This window comes from Rhinatrema bivittatum, chromosome 6 (assembly GCF_901001135.1).
Source record: "Rhinatrema bivittatum chromosome 6, aRhiBiv1.1, whole genome shotgun sequence".
In the NCBI taxonomy this organism is placed as follows: domain Eukaryota; kingdom Metazoa; phylum Chordata; class Amphibia; order Gymnophiona; family Rhinatrematidae; genus Rhinatrema; species Rhinatrema bivittatum.
The window spans coordinates 73,638,081-73,657,368 of NC_042620.1; the positions used below are offsets into that span (position 1 = coordinate 73,638,081).

At 41.2% G+C, this 19,288-nt stretch overlaps 1 long non-coding RNA gene across 1 annotated transcript in view; it reads right to left on the reverse strand.

Moving 5' to 3' along the window:
• Window positions 1-11,854: 11,854 nt before the first annotated feature.
• LOC115093201 overlaps window positions 11,855-19,288 on the reverse strand; it is a 29,942-nt gene continuing 22,508 nt past the window's right edge. Inside the window, exon 3 of the long non-coding RNA XR_003857217.1 lies at window positions 11,855-13,079. This is a non-coding gene — a long non-coding RNA (uncharacterized LOC115093201). The remainder of the gene's footprint in view (window positions 13,080-19,288) is intronic.

Consider the following 19,288-nt stretch of genomic DNA (forward strand, 5'->3'; position numbering starts at 1 on the left):
AGATCACAACACCCCTGGTATCAGAGTTAGGGCACTGGGTGCAGGAAGATCACAACACTCCTGGTATTAATAGGGATAGGGCACTGTGTACATGAAGATCACAACACCCCTGGTGCCAGGGTTAGGGCACTGTGTGCAGGAAGATCACAAAACCCCTGGTATCAGGGTTAGGGCACAAGTTCTAGTCACATTGACTGATCACATTACTTTTTTTGTCAAGCTACCAACTGTTTCCATTTCCCATCCCCCATATACTGTCAGTAGGAACCTTGGTAACATGAATAAATAAGAGGGCAGCCAATAGGAATACATATTCATTCCTAAACTGACCTGAAAGTGTCAAATTGTATCATTTTCTGTTAGTGCGCACTAACGGGAGTTAGTGCGCACTAATCGGAAAAAAACGATTTTTAACGATTTTTTTAACTAAAAATCATGCCAAACACGATTTTCTTCTCCTGCCAGACGATTTCGATCGTTAAGACAATAGGGTACACGATTTACATCCCTATTGGTGATCTAGTGTGGACCCATCTACTCCTGGACCTGGTGGCCTCCAATTTGAAAAAATGGCACCAGCTGGCCTTTTGTCCTATGATGTGTCAGGGCTACCACATGGTACTGATAGCTCCAGTTGCATGGTAGGGGAAAGTGCCAGCGAGCACCCTTTTCCAAAGTGGTGCCGGCTGGCCCTCTGCCTCTACTATGTAATGGGGTTACTCAATGGCACTGGTAGCCCCTGTCAAATGAAAGCTCAAAGGGCTGGGTGGGCCATTTTCCAAAATAGCAGTTGCCTTATTCAGGATTGGAGAGGTCTCTCCAAGCCTCCACTAGACCACCAGGGAGCATTTGGTAAGTCTAATAGGGGGTCAGGAGGGTGGGCTAGGGTGAGTGATAGGGAAGCTGCAGGTGGGGGGGGGGGGGGGGGGGGGGGGGGCTATTTTTAACAAAGGGGAGAGATTGGGCCAGAACATGTGACTGAGAGTTTTTTTTACTAATATTAACTTTCTGGGGAATCTTCAGCCATCTTCAGCAGGGGGTGGAACAGGGGGTATCTGGAGACTCTCAGGTTACAATGTTTGTTGGGGGAACCAGTGTGCACACAAAAAATGATACATAATAGATGAAATTTCATATTTTTTTCTATTGTTTAATTTAAGAAATGACATGAAATGGTATAGACAATGACATTGTCTGTTGTTTTGAATCACAAAACATCCCTACTAGTGTTGAAACAGGAGTCCATAGGCATAACATAAATGCAAAAAGCAGAATCAATAAATTGGCTATTTGAATTGTGACAGGATGATGCCATTTTATTTGACTTCTAAATCAGCCCAGTAAAGTGATACAGTATTAGGGAAATAAATTACTAAATAGTTGATGCTGAGAAACCTTCAAGACTTGAATTCCACCAGGACCTATAAGAATGTTACTGAACAGGTCTAAATAGTTCTGCTATTTAAAACCAGACCATGTGCCCTGAATTCTTAAAAACAAATTATGAAAAACTGAATATATTATGGCAGATAGCAATAATGAATAAAAAAAAAGCCATATATATATAGAGAGAAACACTCATATGGATGCCAAACTAGAAAGACCCTCATATATGATTCAGCAACTGAAAAAAATCACTTATATGTGTTTTTTTAAGGTTTGCCCTTAAACCACTAAAGATGACTTAGTGCCCATCAATATTTAATCATCGGTCTTTTAGGTCTATTTTTTCATTTTCTTAATATGCATTTAAAATGATTACATAAATATATAACTATAGACACTTATCTTAGAAGAATTTCTCAGATAAATGATATAAAGTTCATGCCAAATATTCTTAACTTAAAAGTCATGGGAAAGGAGGTGATATCCTTTCATGGATTACAAACTGGTTAAAAGACAGGAAACCAGAGAGTAGGATTAAATGGCCAATTTCCTCAGTGGAAAAGGGTAAACAGTGGAGTGCCTTAGGGATCTGTACTTGGACTGTGCTTTTCAATTTATATATAAATGATCTGGAAAGGAAAATGATGAGTGAGGTTATTAAATTTGCGGACAATAAAAAATTATTCAGAATAGTTAAATCACAAGCGAATTGTGATATATTACAGGAGGACCTTGCAAGACTAGAAGATTGGACATTCAAATAGCAAATGAAAATTTAATGTGGACAAGTGCAAAGTGTTGCATATAGGGAAAAATAACCCTTGCTGTAGTTACACAATGTTAGGTTCCATATTAGGAGCTACCACCCAGGAAAAAGATCTAGGCATCATAGTGGATAATACTTTAAAATCGTTGGCTCAGTGTGCTGCAGCAGTCAAAAAAGCAAATAGAATGTTAGGAATTAATAGGAAGGGAATGGTTAATAAAACGGAAAATGTCATAATGCCTCTGTATCGCTCAATGGAGAGACTGCACCTTGAATACTGTGTACAATTCTGGTCGCCGCATCTCAAAAAAGATATAATGTGATGGAGAAGGTACAGAGAAGGGCAACCAAAATGATAAAGGGGGTGGAACAGCTCTCCTATGAGGATAGGCTGAAGAGGTTAGGGCCGTTCAGCTTGGAGAAGATACGGCTGAGGGGGGATATGATAGAGGTCTTGAAGATTATGAGAGGTATTGAACAAATAGATGTGAATCGGTTATTTACACTTTCGGATAATAGAAAGACTAGGGGGCATTCCATGAAGTTAGCCAGTAGCACATTTAAGACTAATAGGAGAAAATTCTTTTTTGCTCAATGCACAATTAAGCTCTGGAATTGTTGCCAGAGAATGTGGTTAGTGCAGTTGGTGTAGCTGGGTTCAAAAAAGGTTTGGATAAGTTCTTGGAGGAGAAGTCCCATTAACTGCTATTAATCAAGTTTACTTAGGGAATAGCCACTGCTATTAATTGCATCAGTAGCATGGGATCTTCTTGGTGTTTTGGTAATTGCTAGGTTCTTGTGGCCTGGTTTGGCCTCTGTTGGAAACAGGATGCTGGGCTTGATGGACCCTTGCTCTGACCCATCATGGAATTTCTTATGTTCTTATTGAAATGCCAGACAGCTCATGTTTCGAAAACCTCCTTCTTCAGGGGCTTATGCGCCATGAATTCTAGTGATATTTCCTAAAATAAAAAATACATTTCTTAAGTGGTGATATAACCTTAAAATTATTGCATGTTGAAAACATACATGTCTTGGTTAAGATATCCAAATTCTCATACAGAGCTTTGTATGGTAACCTCAGCGTTTTAAACTAAGATCCGCCATCTTGATTATACACATTTATACCATTTAGGTGAATGAAAGTAAACCAATAGGGAATGAAGAAATTCAAAATGGACCAATCAGCTTTTGGTATACTTGCTGGTAAACGTTTAAAGGATAACATGCATTCATACATGCCATATAGGTGTTGCATCAATCACAGTAAAGACATCCAGTCTATGATGTCTTTCATTCTAGAAGAGAAACTAGAGGATGGGTGAAAGATCCAAGTTGTTCTTTATAGTTTAATGAAGATTTAATGTCTCTACCTCTATCTGAAGAGTGGGAGCTTCTAAAATAGTCCAACATAGTTGTTCAAATGTATGTTTATATTGTAAGCAATGCTTCATTATTAGCACATCTAATTTACTTGCGTTAAGTCTACTGCTGGTTCTTGCAAAGATGTTTTGATAGGTCTCAATGTATGTCCTCATATAATTGCAGGCATATAAATTGCAGCACATAAATTACATTCTGAGAATTATAATTGGTATTAGATTGTTGTTTGTTTGTTTTTTAAAGTAAGTGAAACAGGATCCTGCTATGTTGTGCTTTCAAGAGCAGTAGAACACATATCACACGCACCACATGGATAGTCACCTTTTCTATGTAATGTATCCAGTGTATTGGTGATTGGAGGTAGAGCTGCACAAATAACTTGATTCTTAATTCTGGCTCCTTTTCTAAAATAAATCAATGGATCATCTGAAAAAACAGAGTGAAATTGAAGGATCAGGAGCAAGAAGAATCAATTGACCAGTAAGAACATATATTAAATGTAAATATAAAATCACAGATTTAATAAAAGAATTAAAGCTATAAATGGACTGCAGAGAATAAGAATTTGTAACTAAACATTTTATCAACTTTTCATCACTAACCAGTAAAAGTTAAGTTGGAAACCATCAATTGCTTTCAGTGTGATTATTACTGCTGTTTTCCAATGACTGAAATGCTGAATTAACTATTGAATAATGCTCAGGACGTAGAAAGTAATCTTCTCCCTCCCCACTCCTATCTTGGACTTTCAGAGAAGCTTAACCTCAGAAGAGGAAAGTTATGCACTTATGCCCTTAATTGAGGTGTGGTCTTTGGGTGTCCTGTGATGGGACACTAGGCCAGGGGTTACATGTATGTGGTTGCTAGGGATAGGCTATGGATGAGTATTATTAGGATTGTTTTTCTGATGGATTGGATGTTTATTGTAAAAGAGGGGCAGCAAATTCCCATCTAGACCGGCATGGAAACCATGAAGGAGAAGCTACAAAAGAGTGAGAACCAAAGGGAGGAAAGAGCAAGTGAGAGAAAGGGAGGAAAAAATCCAGTTACAGCAAGGGAGACTGCAGGAGAGCTCTCAGAAAGCACTACAATAGAGGAAGCCATGTAGGCAGTATTCTAGGTCCTATATCACTGTCTTGTGCATTTAGCCTGCTCAGATCCCATGGCACCCTTCAGTCTTTACTCGATAGTAGAGATCTGGATGGAGCATAGCTTCCCTCTTTGTAAAATGATCCAGTGCATTTTATTTATTTCAATATTTATTTATTTGAATGGTTGTAATCTGTCAATCCAAAGATCATTGCTCACAGCAGATAACATTAAAAAACAAACAATACAATCTATTAAAACAATGTTAACATAAGAACATGCCATACTGGGTCAGACCAAGGGTCCATCAAGCCCAGGTAAACCAGTAGATGTAGTGTATTTGGATTTTCAGAAGGCGTTTGACAAAGTCCCTCATGAGAGGCTTCTACAAAAACTAAAAAGTCACGGGATAGGAGGCAATGTTCTTTTGTGGATTACAAACTGGTTAAAAGATAGGAAACAGAGAGTAGGATTAAATGGGCAATTTTCTCAGTGGAAGGGAGTGGGCAGTGGAGTGCCTCAGGGATCTGTATTGGGAACCTTACTTTTCAATATATTTATAAATGATCTGGAAAGAAATATGAAAAGTGAGGTAATCAAATTTGCAGATAATAAAAAATTGTTCAGAGTAGTTAAATCACAAGCAGATTGTGATAAAGACCTTGTGAGACTGGAAAATTGGGCATCGAAGTGGCAGATGAAATTTAATGTAGATAAGTGCAAGGTGATGCATATAGGGAAAAATAACCCATGCTATAGTTACACAATGTTTAGTTCCATATTAGGTGCTACCACCCAAGAAAGAGATCTAGGCGTCATAGTAGATAACACATTGAAATCATCGGTTCAGTATGCTGCAGCAATCAAAAAAGCAAACAGAATGTTAGGAATTATTAGGAAGGGAATGGTTAATAGAACAGAAAATGTCATAATGCCTCTATATCGCTCCATGGTGAGACCACACCTTGAATACTGTGTACAATTCTGGTCACCCGCATCTCAAAAAGATATAGTTGCGATGGAGAAGGTACAGAGAAGGTGGTTCTGGAAGGGACTTTCTAATTTGGAACTAAGACCTTCAGCAAATGCTTGAAACCCACATTCTCCACTACCTGCAAGGGCTGGTCATCAAGGGCATTCAATTCCCCAATGCTCCTGGTTACAACTTTTGAGCCTGCCTGCCTCCTTCCCTGGGATAGCGTTACCAAACACCACCCCCATTTCCTCCATGGTGGTGGTGAATGTCTGACTAGGCTACTAGCCTAGTGTCACTGGTGAGGCTAGTGGCATTTTAGCAGAATTATAATTTATTTTTATTAGTACTGCAGCATTGATATATTCAAGCCTAGGTAGGCAGGCAGTGCACCACTCCAGCAGTCACATCATTGCTTCCTGTGCATTGCATTATGTGCACACATTGACTCCAGCTTGGGGACAAGGCAGGTCTCCTTTACTGCACACTTGACTCCAGCTTGGGGAAAATGGCAGGTCTCCTTTACTGCACACATTGACTCCAGCTTGTGGACAAGGCAGATCTCCTTTACTGCACACACTGACTCCAGCTGGGGAAAAGGCAGGTCTCCTTTCCTGCACACATTGACTCCAGCTTGTGGAAAAGGCAGGTCTACTTTACTGCACACACTGACTCCAGCTTGGGGACAAGGTAGATCTCCTTTACTGCACACACTGACTCCAGCTGTGGAAAAGGCAAATCTCCTTTACTGCACACATTGACTCCAGCATGTGGAAAAGGCAGGTCTTCTTTACTCCACACATTGACTCCAGCTTGTGGAAAAGGCAGGTTTCCTTTACTGCACACACTGACTCCAGCTGGGGAAAAGGCAGGTCTCCTTTCCTGCACATATTGACTCCAGCTTGTGGAAAAGGCAGGTCTCCTTTACTGCACACATTGACTCCAACTTGTGGAAAAGGCAGGTCTACTTTACTGCACACACTGACTCCATCTTGGGGACAAGGCAGGTCTCCTTTACTGCACACACTGACTCCAGCTGTGGAAAAGGCAAATCTCCTTTACTGCACACATTGACTCCAGCATGTGGAAAAGGAAGGTCTCCTTTACTCCACACATTGACTCCAGCTTGTAGAAAAGGCAGGTCTCCTTTACTGCACACATTGTGCAGGAAGATCACAACACCCCTGGTATCAGGATTAGGGCACTGTGTGCAGGAAGATCACAACACTCCTGGTATTAATAGGGATAGGGCACTGTGTGCAGGAAGATCACAACACCCCTGGTGTCAGGGTTAGGGCACTGTGTGCAGGAAGATCACAACACTCCTGGTATTAATAGGGATAGGGCACTGTGTGCAGGAAGATCACAACACCCCTGGTGTCAGGGTTAGGGCACTGTGTGCAGGAAGATCACAACACTCCTGGTATTAATAGGGATAGGGCACTGTGTGCAAGAAGATCACAACACCCCTGGTATCAGAGTTAGGGCACTGGGTGCAGGAAGATCACAACACTCCTGGTATTAATAGGGATAGGGCACTGTGTACATGAAGATCACAACACCCCTGGTGCCAGGGTTAGGGCACTGTGTGCAGGAAGATCACAAAACCCCTGGTATCAGGGTTAGGGCACAAGTTCTAGTCACATTGACTGATCACATTACTTTTTTTGTCAAGCTACCAACTGTTTCCATTTCCCATCCCCCATATACTGTCAGTAGGAACCTTGGTAACATGAATAAATAAGAGGGCAGCCAATAGGAATACATATTCATTCCTAAACTGACCTGAAAAGTGTCAAATTGTATCATTTTCTGTTAGTGCGCACTAACGGGAGTTAGTGCGCACTAATCGGAAAAAACGATTTTTAACGATTTTTTTAACTAAAAAATCGTGCCAAACACGATTTTCTTCTCCTGCCAGACAATTTCGATCGTTAAGACAATAGGGTACACGATTTACATCCCTATTGGTGATCTAGTGTGGACCCATCTACTCCTGGACCTGGTGGCCTCCAATTTGAAAAAATGGCACCAGCTGGCCTTTTGTCCTATGATGTGTCAGGGCTACCACATGGTACTGATAGCTCCAGTTGCATGGTAGGGGAAAGTGCCAGCGAGCACCCTTTTCCAAAGTGGTGCCGGCTGGCCCTCTGCCTCTACTATGTAATGGGGTTACTCAATGGCACTGGTAGCCCCTGTCAAATGAAAGCTCAAAGGGCTGGGTGGGCCATTTTCCAAAATAGCAGTTGCCTTATTCAGGATTGGAGAGGTCTCTCCAAGCCTCCACTAGACCACCAGGGAGCATTTGGTAAGTCTAATAGGGGGTCAGGAGGGTGGGCTAGGGTGAGTGATAGGGAAGCTGCAGGTGGGGGGGGGGGGGGGCTATTTTTAACAAAGGGGAGAGATTGGGCCAGAACATGTGACTGAGAGTTTTTTTTACTAATATTAACTTTCTGGGGAATCTTCAGCCATCTTCAGCAGGGGGTGGAACAGGGGGTATCTGGAGACTCTCAGGTTACAATGTTTGTTGGGGGAACCAGTGTGCACACAAAAAATGATACATAATAGATGAAATTTCATATTTTTTTCTATTGTTTAATTTAAGAAATGACATGAAATGGTATAGACAATGACATTGTCTGTTGTTTTGAATCACAAAACATCCCTACTAGTGTTGAAACAGGAGTCCATAGGCATAACATAAATGCAAAAAGCAGAATCAATAAATTGGCTATTTGAATTGTGACAGGATGATGCCATTTTATTTGACTTCTAAATCAGCCCAGTAAAGTGATACAGTATTAGGGAAAATAAATTACTAAATAGTTGATGCTGAGAAACCTTCAAGACTTGAATTCCACCAGGACCTATAAGAATGTTACTGAACAGGTCTAAATAGTTCTGCTATTTAAAACCAGACCATGTGCCCTGAATTCTTAAAAACAAATTATGAAAAACTGAATATATTATGGCAGATAGCAATAATGAATAAAAAAAAAGCCATATATATATAGAGAGAAACACTCATATGGATGCCAAACTAGAAAGACCCTCATATATGATTCAGCAACTGAAAAAAATCACTTATATGTGTTTTTTTAAGGTTTGCCCTTAAACCACTAAAGATGACTTAGTGCCCATCAATATTTAATCATCGGTCTTTTAGGTCTATTTTTTCATTTTCTTAATATGCATTTAAAATGATTACATAAATATATAACTATAGACACTTATCTTAGAAGAATTTCTCAGATAAATGATATAAAGTTCATGCCAAATATTCTTAACTTAAAAGTCATGGGAAAGGAGGTGATATCCTTTCATGGATTACAAACTGGTTAAAAGACAGGAAACAGAGAGTAGGATTAAATGGCCAATTTCCTCAGTGGAAAAGGGTAAACAGTGGAGTGCCTTAGGGATCTGTACTTGGACTGTGCTTTTCAATTTATATATAAATGATCTGGAAAGGAAAATGATGAGTGAGGTTATTAAATTTGCGGACAATAAAAAATTATTCAGAATAGTTAAATCACAAGCGAATTGTGATATATTACAGGAGGACCTTGCAAGACTAGAAGATTGGACATTCAAATAGCAAATGAAATTTAATGTGGACAAGTGCAAAGTGTTGCATATAGGGAAAAATAACCCTTGCTGTAGTTACACAATGTTAGGTTCCATATTAGGAGCTACCACCCAGGAAAAAGATCTAGGCATCATAGTGGATAATACTTTAAAATCGTTGGCTCAGTGTGCTGCAGCAGTCAAAAAAGCAAATAGAATGTTAGGAATTAATAGGAAGGGAATGGTTAATAAAACGGAAAATGTCATAATGCCTCTGTATCGCTCAATGGAGAGACTGCACCTTGAATACTGTGTACAATTCTGGTCGCCGCATCTCAAAAAAGATATAATGTGATGGAGAAGGTACAGAGAAGGGCAACCAAAATGATAAAGGGGGTGGAACAGCTCTCCTATGAGGATAGGCTGAAGAGGTTAGGGCCGTTCAGCTTGGAGAAGATACGGCTGAGGGGGGATATGATAGAGGTCTTGAAGATTATGAGAGGTATTGAACAAATAGATGTGAATCGGTTATTTACACTTTCGGATAATAGAAAGACTAGGGGGCATTCCATGAAGTTAGCCAGTAGCACATTTAAGACTAATAGGAGAAAATTCTTTTTTGCTCAATGCACAATTAAGCTCTGGAATTTGTTGCCAGAGAATGTGGTTAGTGCAGTTGGTGTAGCTGGGTTCAAAAAAGGTTTGGATAAGTTCTTGGAGGAGAAGTCCCATTAACTGCTATTAATCAAGTTTACTTAGGGAATAGCCACTGCTATTAATTGCATCAGTAGCATGGGATCTTCTTGGTAATTGCCAGGTTCTTGTGGCCTGGTTTGGCCTCTGTTGGAAACAGGATGCTGGGCTTGATGGACCCTTGCTCTGACCCATCATGGAATTTCTTATGTTCTTATTGAAATGCCAGACAGCTCATGTTTCGAAAACCTCCTTCTTCAGGGGCTTATGCGCCATGAATTCTAGTGATATTTCCTAAAATAAAAAATACATTTCTTAAGTGGTGATATAACCTTAAAATTATTGCATGTTGAAAACATACATGTCTTGGTTAAGATATCCAAATTCTCATACAGAGCTTTGTATGGTAACCTCAGCGTTTTAAACTAAGATCCGCCATCTTGATTATACACATTTATACCATTTAGGTGAATGAAAGTAAACCAATAGGGAATGAAGAAATTCAAAATGGACCAATCAGCTTTTGGTATACTTGCTGGTAAACGTTTAAAGGATAACATGCATTCATACATGCCATATAGGTGTTGCATCAATCACAGTAAAGACATCCAGTCTATGATGTCTTTCATTCTAGAAGAGAAACTAGAGGATGGGTGAAAGATCCAAGTTGTTCTTTATAGTTTAATGAAGATTTAATGTCTCTACCTCTATCTGAAGAGTGGGAGCTTCTAAAATAGTCCAACATAGTTGTTCAAATGTATGTTTATATTGTAAGCAATGCTTCATTATTAGCACATCTAATTTACTTGCGTTAAGTCTACTGCTGGTTCTTGCAAAGATGTTTTGATAGGTCTCAATGTATGTCCTCATATAATTGCAGGCATATAAATTGCAGCACATAAATTACATTCTGAGAATTATAATCGGTATTAGATTGTTGTTTGTTTGTTTTTTAAAGTAAGTGAAACAGGATCCTGCTATGTTGTGCTTTCAAGAGCAGTAGAACACATATCACACGCACCACATGGATAGTGACCTTTTCTATGTAATGTATCCAGTAGGGGTGTGCATTCGGATTGACCGCATTAGTAAAACGCAACTCATATTTTTTTTTTACTTAAAAAATTGATTCGACATAAACGATCGGATTTCCCACATATCGAACATAGATATGTTCGATATGTGGGAAATCGCGATTGTTGAACCAAAATAAAAATATAAACCCCCTCACCCTCCTTAATCCCCCCCCCGACTTACCACAACTCCCTGGTGATGGAGCGAGGAGTGAGGACGCCATTTCTGCAATCCTTGGCGAGAAGCATGTGACGTCGGCGGCACGTCGAGTGACGCCGGCGTCACGTGATTCCCGGCTCGTTCGCGCCGGACGGCTCGTTCGGCCCAAAAAGAACTTTTGGCCAGCTTGAGGGGGTCAGGAGGCCCCCCCAAGCTGGCCAAAAGTTCTTTTTGGGCCGAACGAGCCATCCGGCGCGAACTCGCCGGGAATCACGTGGCGCCGCGTCACTCGACGTGCCACCGACGTCACATGCTTCTCGCCAAGGATTGCAGAAATGACGTCCTCACTCCTCGCTCGATCACCAGGGAGTTGTGGTAAGTCTGGGGGGGGGATTAAGGAGGGTGAGGGGGGTTTAAATTTTTTTTTGCACATATGTACATATACCCAACTCATTGGATTTTTTTTATGTCCATATTGGCCGCAAGTGGGACCCCCTTTCGGACATAAAAAATATGAACATAAAATTTTGCTCTGCACATCCCTAGTATCCAGTGTATTGGTGATTGGAGGTAGAGCTGCACAAATAACTTGATTCTTAATTCTGGCTCCTTTTCTAAAATAAATCAATGGATCATCTGAAAAAACAGAGTGAAATTGAAGGATCAGGAGCAAGAAGAATCAATTGACCAGTAAGAACATATATTAAATGTAAATATAAAATCACAGATTTAATAAAAGAATTAAAGCTATAAATGGACTGCAGAGAATAAGAATTTGTAACTAAACATTTTATCAACTTTTCATCACTAACCAGTAAAAGTTAAGTTGGAAACCATCAATTGCTTTCAGTGTGATTATTACTGCTGTTTTCCAAAGACTGAAATGCTGAATTAACTATTGAATAATGCTCAGGACGTAGAAAGTAATCTTCTCCCTCCCCACTCCTATCTTGGACTTTCAGAGAAGCTTAACCTCAGAAGAGGAAAGTTATGCACTTATGCCCTTAATTGAGGTGTGGTCTTTGGGTGTCCTGTGATGGGACACTAGGCCAGGGGTTACATGTATGTGGTTGCTAGGGATAGGCTATGGATGAGTATTATTAGGATTGTTTTTCTGATGGATTGGATGTTTATTGTATAAATTGAAAAACCTCAAAGTGGGTTAGAATGTGAAGTAGGAAGTCAAATTTTAATAAATAAAACAAATAAAAACAGTTAACTAGACCGTGTACTACTATAAATTACTGCATGATCAATGACATTTTCTCTTACTGTTCTGTTTTTAGGCAATTAATGATGTTATAAACAATAAATAGCTTGCTTTTTTGGTCAGATTGATGGTTGGTGTACATTTTGAATTGTCAAAACTAAAATTGGATTTTTCAAAAACAAGGTAGCTAGCTAGAAATATATTTTCAGAAGAAGACTTTCTTTTGATATTTTGAATGGATAGTTATCTTTCTGAATATGGACCACAGAAAAAATGGAAGATAGACAATGTCTTCCTACTGCTTTCCTACTTCCCCTTCAACTACCCTATGCTTTTGCTGATGGCTCTCTGCATTCACCTCTCTGGCTCCCAAGTCATCTTCTTATCTGATCCCACTCTTTTCTGGGTCATGATTTTCTGATCTCAATCTAATTTTTCTATTCTCTTTTCCAGTTCGTTGACCATTTTCAGTTTCTGTTGCTTTTGATTGCTGCTGACACTTTTTTTTTCTGCTGACCCTGCATTGATCTTTAACATCTTAAGACTTAAAGTTAAGATACCCTCACAAGTCTCTATTTTACTTCTGTTTTGCTACTTGCTCCTCAGCATTTCTTGAACCACAGTAATGCATCTCTAATAAATCAAGTAAACCACGCTCAGTCTCTCATCATTAGCTGATCTTCCAAAGACATTTTGCTAAGCAACAGGTATTTCTGATGGCAATGATGTTACTTCTGCTTCATTTTAAGTTCTGCTGTAATCAGAGGCTCCCAGGAAAAGGTCTGTTGAAGCACAAAAAAAAAAAAAAAAAAAAAGAGCATTACAAGGAAAATTTGCTTCATTTAATCCAAAACTCACATATATAGCTTACTTCAACTTTCCGTTAATACAAATTATGATCTTAACTTTTAAACAGGCATGTGTTTGTTAGCCTGCATCCAGGGACATGGCCATTTTATAACATGTGCATGTATATGCACACATGTTATAAAATAGACTGACCATGTATACGTGTGCACACAATTTTAAGTGGGCGTGCAACTATGCACACAAATGCTTCTTCTACCATGTAAGTGGGGGGATTTTAGTAGACATGTGCACCAAAGCTATTTCCAGTTTTCCCAGTTCTTCCCAGTTCACCCAGGTAAGTGACAAGATTTTCAAATCCCCCTAGTTTAATAGCCACCCATTTCCCCTGTTAGCCCCTACCTTTAAAACCCTGACAATCTATCAATTTTTCTTTATTTTATTACTTGCATGTCCTTCATAGCAGAAGTAAAGTTACGTGGCAGGGGACCCCAGCGCATCTGTGCACATAAGAATTTATTAGGGGTGTGCATTCGGTCCCTACGTATTGGCAATCCGCAACGGATGTGCCAATATTCGTTGTATTCGTGGGGAAGTGAAACGTATTGCGATTCCCCACGAATACAACGAATTTTCCCCGAATTATTCGGCCGCCAATTTAAACAACCCTCCCACCCTCCTGATCCCCCCACGACTTACCAAAACTCCCTGGTGGTTCAGCGGGGGGGGGGGGTCCGGGATCCATCCCCTGCACTCTCACACCCTCGGTACATTTCAAAATGGCGCCGGTAGCCCCTGTGACATAGTAAGGGCAAGGCTATCGGCGCCATTTTGATTCCTGGCACCCGACAGCACAAGTGCAGGAGATAGCTCCTGGACCCCCGCTGGACCCCCAGGGACTTTTGGCCAGCTTGGGGGGGCCTCCTGACCCCCACAAGCCTTGCCAAAAGTCCAGCAGGGGTCCGGGAGCGACCTCCTGCACTTGGGCTGTATTGCCAGTATTCAAAATGGCGCCGGCGCTACCTTCGCCCTCACTATGTCACAGGGGCCGAAGGTCGGCCTCTGTGACATAGTGAGGGCGAAGGCTAGCGTCGGTGCCATTTTGAGTATTGGCAGCCGCTAGCCTTCGCCCTCACTATGTTACAGGGGCCAACCGTTGGCCCCTGTGACATTGTGAGGGCAAAGGTAGCGCCGGCACCATTTTGAATATTGGCAATATGGCCCGAGAGCAGGAGGTCATTCCGGACCCCCGCTGGACTTTTGGCAAGTCTTGTGGGGGTCAGGAAGCCCCCCAAGCTGGCCAAAAGTCCCTGGGGGTCCAGCGGGGGTCCGGGAGTGATCTCCTGCACTTGTGCCGTCGGGTGCCAGGAATCAAAATGGCGCCGATAGCCTTGCCCTTACTATGTCACAGGGGCTACCGGTGCCATTGGTCAGCCCCTGTCACATGGTAGGAGCACAAGATGGTGCCGATGGCCATGTGACAGCAGCTGACCAATAGCACCGGTAGCCCCTGTGACATGGTAGGTCAAAGGCTATCGGCACCATTTTGAAACTGGTTCGAGGGTGTGAGAGTGCAGGGGATGGGTCCCGGACCCCCCGCTGGACCACCAGGGAGTTTGGTAAGTCTTGGGGGTTCAGGAGGGTGGGGGGTTGTAGTAAATTGGTAGTAGATTAGACGTAAAACCGTATCGGGGCGCCATACGGATGTATGCAACGTATTTGCCCCCCGACGAATACGTATCCCGAATGCAACGTATGGCGTCCCTCTGCACATCCCTAGAATTTATGCACAAATTTGAAGTTGAAATCCAGGAATGCTCATGCCCCACCCCTTTTTCAGAGGTTTTCATTTGTGCACATAGTGGGAGATATGTGTATATGTGGGTGCCTTTTAAAATTCACTCAGTGTTGTTGGCCTAACATATTCACATATCTCCAGTTTTGGCACAACAGGCTTTTAAAATTCACCTTTAAGCGCCTGAATATATGAATATATAAATTGTATTGATTGAACTATAAAGTTAGAAACTGAAAACATTATATACATATTACGGTACATGAAAAACTAAATACAGACTGACAGAAAAACTATTCACGTGGAAAAATATTGCTTTACACAGTGATCTGAAATTATCAACAGATCTCAGAATATACAAAAATGTAAGATATCAAATTGTCAGACTGAAACATGAGGTTCGTTTTTGCAAAAAAGTGCAGATCTTTATGTTATGAGTAGTTCTGCCTCTAATTGTGTTTGGAAGCTCATGACTGTCGAATGAAAATGACCCAAGAGATTAAGCTGTGTGATATTTAATTTATCAAAATATCAAATAAGGACCAACAAAAAACATTTGTAATACAAGGTGGACAGCTTTCAATCTAACTGTAGAGAAATGAATAATTTAACTCAAAGGGTGTCAGCAAGCTGGTGCAAGACCACCTATAAGCTGGTAACCCGGACCTCTCAATCATTTACCCAGAAAGAACGTAGAAATAATAAACCACAAGTAATGGGAAATCATTTTTTTAAATATTTTCAATGGCACATAAAATACTCAGAGAAATCGGCATGAAATGGCTGCCTTCCTAATTCGTTTGGAGATCGGGAGATCCATACAGAGCGTGGAGCATTTTGATGTGAAAGAAGAGCCTTACCTGATCAGATAAGTCCCCCTAATGCAGGTGATCTGAAACGCCAGCTGACGTTGGGGTTTTGCATCTCTTATATCATGCCGATTTCTCTGCGTTATTTTATGTGCAATTGAAAATATTTTAAAAAATGATTTCTCATTTCTTGTGGTTTGATGTTTGTACATTCTTTCTGAGTGAATGATTGAGAGGTCTGGGTTACCACCTTATAGGTGGTCTTCACCAGCTTGCTGATACCCTTTGCTGTTAAATTATTCATTTCTCTACAGTTATATTAATAGGCTGTCTGCCTTGTATTACATATGCTTTTTTGTTGGTCTTATTTGATGTTTTGCTATTTTTGTATGGGCCACCTTTTGTATGTTCTTTTTTCTTAGTTGATATTCAATTTACACATTTTTTATTTAAAAATATGTCTTAGGTTTTTCTGAAGGAGTAAAAATTAGCCCATAACTTTGGGGTTAAATCCAATGAGACCAATCTTAAAAGGGTTGTAGTTGGCTAAGTAAGGACTTGGCTGGCTAGATTAATGCCTTTGAAAACTAATTGGGCAATATAGCTCCTGAATTTCACTAGGGTGGCTAAATTTGGCCAGCCACATGCTGGAAGGGCCTGAGAGTAGCTTTAGCGTGGGGTCAGAAATCAGATGTCCAGTGCTGATTTTCACCTCTAGCTGTCCCAACTTGGCTGATCAGATTTAGGATGGCCACACCTCCTAATTTTGTATGGCCATGCTTTCTCCTGGCTCTTTTTAGTTTTAAAAAAGTACTCTTCCCCCACAATCCCCTTCCCGGTCTCCCCCCCCCCCCCCCCCCACTCTTTAAATTAGTGGAAGGAGGGAGGGAAGTGAATTCTCTCCTCCTTCTGTCCAAAAAAGGGCTTATCTTAATTTTGGACGGGGAGAATCTTTAGCATTTTTGTCCTTTTTGGGAGGTCCAGACAGGCCCAGCTAGAATGATGGAAGGAGGGAAAGGGGTCGCTGTCGCATGGGAGCAATATTTACAATTTTGAAAGGTGGAGGGAGGGAAAAAGGGAAAGGATTTGCTATCATGCAGGGACATTTTTTTTTAAAGGGTTATGGGTTGGAAGAAAAGGGTCTGCTACTGCGGAGGTGCATTATTTTGAAGGTTGGAGAGGGGGAGGCAAGGGAACTGGCTGCTGCACAGGATCTTTTTTCATTAATTTAAAGGATGAAGGGAGGGGAGGGAAAGAGGCCATCACCACATGGGTGCATTTTTGTTTCTTTTAATGGGTGGAAAGAGGAAGGGAAGCAGACCACAGTGGGTAAATAAATCCTCTTTAAACAAGGACTTACTTATTACCTGATTTTCAGCACTAACCCTCTAAGGTTAGACACAGATTACTAGGCCATAATGAAAATAGCCAGTCAAATGTTGACTGGTTAGTTGTAGTCAAACATTTAGTTGCATGCATAACTTTTCTGGAATAACTTTGCTGCTTGCCAGCATACTGAATGTTGACTTCGTGTGTACTAATTTACTTAGCTTTTGTCGGTAGGCAGTAAGAAAATTCAGACTGACTATGCACGCCACAAGCAACCATATCCCTAGCACAGCTGTATTCAGACTCAGCGGGGCAATATATTATGAAATACATCAAAACAAATAAGCAAGGCAAATGGCCCATGTAATTGACCAGAAAAATAAACAAAAACACCGCACAAGCAATACAAGTCTCGGACAATTGTTCCTATCATTCCCACTACAACTATTCACGTACATTAATATTGCAGTTGATGAGTCAAACGTTCCAGCAGACTTATTGCAGTATTATAATACATAAAAACCTTTATCTACTGGGCATGTTGCATATTATGTGACACATGGACTGCAACTTGCAAAGTGGGATTTACAGGACTTTCCATATTTTTCCTGCTATAACCCCAATCATGATGTACTGAACTGTCAATATTTTCATGAACCAGTGACTACAAAAGTTGATCTGGTAAAATTCCTGAGCATCTTCTTCTCTCTGACCTTCGACTCTGCTTTTCCTCAAATTTTAGAATCTAAGGTATAGCTTTTCAAAGACGCCTGCGGGACCCGGCACGTGCACATGGACGTGTGTATTTTATAACATGCGCACATGGCTACACGCACGTTATAAAATACGTGGGCCACGCGCACATATCGCGTGGATTTTATAATACGCACGCATATGTGCAGGCAGCGCGCACAAGGGGGTAGATAAATGCGATTTCCGCACGGCGACGCATCCAGGCCTTCCCCAGTTTTCTCCCAGTCCGCTCCAATTAAGGAGCGAACTGGGAGGAAACTTCCTTACCCCCTGCTCTAACCTCCCTTCCCCTTCTCCTCTCCACCCCAACCCCTAAATCTAAATTATTTTTTTTTACCTTTGTTGGTCAACTTACTTCAGCTCCCGAGCTGAAGTAAGTTGTATGCGCCAGCAGCAGGCTGCCGCACGAGACTCCGGGACAGTGAACAATGGTGCTATCCGGGCCCACCCCCTGGCCCGCCCCTCCCTGCCCTTCGGCCCGCCCCTTCCAAGAGGCCCAGCACTTGAGCATGTACCGGCCTTTACACACATTGCCGGGCCTCTTGGTAGATTCACCTGGCACACGTAAGACCCAGCCACGCACGTAAAGGCGGGAATTTATACACACCGGGCATTTAAAATCTGCCCGTAAGAAGATACATAAGAACATAAGAACATAAGAAAATGCCATACTGGGTCAGACCAAGGGTCCATCAAGCCCAGCATCCTGTTTCCAACAGTGGCCAATCCAGGTCATAAGAACCTGGCAAGTACCCAAAAACTAAGTCTATTCCATGTAACCATTGCTAATGGCAGTGGCTATTCTCTAAGTGAACTTAATAGCAGGTAATGGACTTCTCCTCCAAGAACTTATCCAATCCTTTTTTAAACACCGCTATACTAACTGCACGAACCACATTCTCTGGCAACAAATTCCAGAGTTTAATTGTGCGTTGAGTAAAAAATAACTTTCTCCGATTAGTTTTAAATGTGCCACATGCTAACTTCATGGAGTGATCCCTAGTCTATTATCCGAAAGAGTAAATAACCGATTCACATCTACCCGTTCTAGACCTCTCATGATTTTAAACACCTCTATCATATCCCCCCTCAGTCGTCTCTTCTCCAAGCTGAAAAGTCCTAACCTCTTTAGTCTTTCCTCATAGGGGAGTTGTTCCATTCCCCTTATCATTTTGGTAGCCCTTCTCTGTACCTTCTCCATCGCAATTATATCTTTTTTGAGATGCGGCGACCAGAATTGTACACAGTATTCAAGGTGCAGTCTCACCATGGAGCGATACAGAGGCATTATGACATTTTCCGTTTTATTCATCATTCCTTTTCTAATAATTCCCAACATTCTGTTTGCTTTTTTGACTGCCGCAGCACACTGAACCGACGATCTCAATGTGTTATCCACTATGACACCTAGATCTCTTTCTTGGGTTGTACCACCTAATATGGAACCCAACATCGTGTAATTATAGCATGGGTTATTTTTCCCTATATGCATCACCTT